The 3,726-nt window shown below is 38.8% G+C and overlaps 1 protein-coding gene across 1 annotated transcript in view; it reads right to left on the bottom strand.

The window, feature by feature from the left end:
- The window catches only part of Daw1 (dynein assembly factor with WD repeats 1), a 61,725-nt gene that overhangs the window by 52,513 nt on the left and 5,486 nt on the right, over window positions 1–3,726 (bottom strand). The window lies entirely within an intron of this gene.

Below are 3,726 nucleotides of genomic sequence, written 5' to 3'. Positions count from 1 at the left end.
AAGTTTATCCTATGGTATAATTTGATGAAAACTGATCCATATTTGAAGGACTGTTGGGAGATGAAGAGAAAACTTAGAGAAGGGTAGAGGAGGATTGAATATGATTAAAATATATAGTATGCATATATGAAATTCTCAAATAAAAATATGTTAATGCTTCAACAATCACAAATCCATTTTCAATACATTTTTAAAAATCAAAAGCTCTCAAGAAATAAGCAGCAGAACTTAGTAAAATGAATCAAATGGGGGAACTAAATAACTGAAAAGAACAAGTAAAAAAATCTTTTTGAATGGGTTCAATCATAGAGATGAGAAAACATGAAGAACTCAGGGACAAATGAACAGAAGGAGTGGTCAATCTGAGAAGGAAAACGACGAACAAGTATAGAAAGTAAGAGTCTCAGCCTCCTTAGTAAGGAAAAATACAAAACAAATAACAAATACAATTTCGGTAGACTAACAGAGATTACAATAGACGCTCAACATTAGCAGGTTTGAAGAACTGGAGCTCATAAAAGTGCTCACAAATGTGTGAATGACTTTTCCAAGGGGTCAGTACGCCTTCAGGAAGATGAGAGAGAGCTTCCTCTTTTATATACTTTTTCAAGATTTGGCCCTAAGTACATATTCTGTTCGAAGTTACAAAAATATAAGGAAATCAAAAAGGATGGAGAGAAGAGAAAATGAATGACAGGGGTCAACACTATTAGTATATAAATTCTCAAAGAATACGACCCTTGCAAAGTTGTCTGACTAAAGACAGACACAATACTTGGAAATATATAAGCCTGTTTAAATGCAAGGCATGGCTATTATTAAGACTGATTTTTTTTTCCTTTTCTGTAATCATAGGTTTTAAATATAAAAGTATTCGATGTGCATAATTTACTATTAAGGAAAGTAAACACTCAACAAATGTTTACTAGTAAATACTATAAGCAACAAATAAGTTATATAATAATCTGTGACTTAAAGTTTGGAAAAATAGAAATTGGCATCCCAAATGATATAAAATTTAAGAAAATGCATTAAAAATGAACAAGGAGACAACGGCTGGCCCAGCAAACTAACATGATGAAAAAGTGCAGTGGTGACACTTTTATCTTGGGGTTAATCAATAGCTATCTAATTGGTCTGAAAGCCCACTCAATGGGAGTGAACTCATGTGCAATGTAAACAGAGCCAAATACTCATGGTTGGAGAGGTCACAGATCCTAGAGAGAAATCTACTTTGGCACATCCCTAGATCAAAGTAATTTCTTACTTTATTCTAAATATGCATCCTCATATTTATTTATTGACAAGTGTACCTTTCACCCCACATCAAAGAAGCTTTTTCTGCAACAGAAGGAAGTGATTACAGAATTCCAGAACTCATCAAAGGCAGAGACTAAGTATCTGTGAAATGGTTAACCCTAAGTGACACATCTTCAGTGCAACCTCTACACTTAGGATGACTGCATCTCTTAATTCTCACCAGAGACGTTTCCTTATGCAGCAGATGGTAATTAACAGACAGACTCACAATTAGCCAGTGTGCAGAGAACAAGAGGCTGCAGAGTGCTTATCCCTGAATAGGAAAGTTATTTCAAACCTCTGCCTCCCAAGGCTCAGGGATCACTGCAGAAGAGGAGGTGGAAAGATTATAAGAGCCAGAGGGTATGGATGACCACAAGGAAACAGCATCTTCCAAACAGCTGGTCATTTACTCATATGAACTCACAGGAATGGTGACAGCATACACAAGTCCTATGCAAGCTCAAACTAAAATCTCAGCATAGACATGGGGATGTAGATAAGAAATTCCAACCCAATCTAAGAAACTTTTGACAATTGATGGCTGCTGAGAAGGGGAAAGACAGTGTCTTAACAGTGTTGGGACTCTTGGTGGTCCCGGTGAACATATCCACACTGAAGGGCATTGGGGGACACAAATCATACTCTATAGGTCATATAATATATATACATATATATAATTTATATCATATATATGAGAGTTCATTAAATTGTGTGCGGGGGCAGTGTGGGGATGTGCCGAGAGGGAAGCAGATTTAAGTGCCAAGCTCTATTGTATGAATATTGCATAAAAATCAATTAAAATTGCAAAAACATTTAGCAAACAAATCAGCAAAACTCGGCTTTCTCACGTTGACTATATACCTTGTTTCTAGCAGAAACGAACAGCATTCAAAGCCTTTAAGTTGAACGGTAAAAATCAACTGAGTTGCTGAGCAAATAGCCTAGAATACAAAGTGCAAACTCTGAAACGTGTATTCCCATCATTACTGAGCTCTAGCAAGAGTCAAAGGCTGTGACGTGGACTCCAAAGAACATGGACAGGGAGCAGACCACGGGCTGACGACGTTCATCTTTCCCCAGTGTTGCTTCCTGTAACAGCTCAGTGATCTTTCTCTTCCCCTGGTTATCAGCTGTTGTTCCACAAGTCTCTAAACACCAAGGAAAGACACCTCTACGCTCATAATTTCACAATGTATTAAAAGACCATCAAGAGATATTAGCATTCTTTACCTTTGAAGTGTTTGGAATATTAACCCATTTAATGATGTTTATTTAGTTCCTAGCCAAAGACAAAGGACTGCAGACATCCTATGGGAAAGGAGGAAACATTTGCAATGTAAACAATAAATACAGTGCCATATGATAAAAACGAAACATGGTATAGAATAAATCAGTTTTGATGTGGAAAAGGAAGGTCTATGGAGGTCAGTGACATTAACTGAAACCAAATGAAGAAAAGAAACACTGTGAGGTCTAGAGGAACCTGGGAAGCGGGCACACTGAGTGACGGCTCTTGTAAGTCTTAGACTAGCTCAGCAAGTCTGAAGTATAGAGCATGTAGAAAGATTCTAGAAGTCAACAGAGTAGGCTGAGCCATCTTGCAGATTTTATTCTAAGCCTGACAGGAGACTGTTGCAGATGCTTCAGATTGTCCTGGATGCTAGTGGCAGACAGGTCACAGAGGATGGGAATGAAACCCCACAAAGCAGCCCAGCAGGTGGCAGCTACCAGAAGTGAGACACGGACTAGATTAGTGGTTGGAACATTGAGTCAAGAAAGCTGTGTGATGGAAAGAAGGGTGATCTGATGGATTCACTAAGTGTTTTGGAAGTAGAGCTGATTTAATCTGTTGATGTAATGGATAAGAGCAGAAAAGGGCCTGAGGGATTACAGGAAAAGAGGATGGCTATGTGGCTTCCGTAGAAAAACTAGACAAGGAAAAAACAATGGATAAGTGATGATGTCATCTCCGGACAGAGCACAACCTGAGAAAGCAACAAAACCAGGATGGAATCAAAGAAAGGAATCACGAGCTCCCTCTCTTAGTCATTTTGGTTGAGATGTAAACTCAACCCATTGGCTGCACTGCTGGGAATCAAGAGACAAGCGCCCTGAAATCCTTCAAGTCCACATCCATAAAGCTATCTCAGTTAAGCTGGTACAAAAAGTGATCTAACTCTCCTCTGCCGTCTCTTCACTTTTTACCCAAAAGTTTCCATTGAGCAGGTGTATTTGTTATTCCGTGGCAAGTTTTGAGAACTTTATCTTATAGACTACTTTTGTCTTTTTTTTTTTTTTTTGGTCTTTTTGAGACAGGGTCTCCCTGTAGCCCTAGCTGTCCTGGAACTCACTGTGTAGACCAGACTGGCCTCCTGAGTGCTGGGATTAAAGGCGTGTACCACCACGCCTGGCTACTTTTGCCAT

The sequence above is a fragment of the Nannospalax galili genome, unplaced genomic scaffold (genome assembly GCF_000622305.1).
Source record: "Nannospalax galili isolate Female #2095 unplaced genomic scaffold, S.galili_v1.0 scaffold127, whole genome shotgun sequence".
NCBI classification, from domain to species: domain Eukaryota; kingdom Metazoa; phylum Chordata; class Mammalia; order Rodentia; family Spalacidae; genus Nannospalax; species Nannospalax galili.
This window is presented reverse-complemented; position numbering and strand designations above follow the sequence as displayed.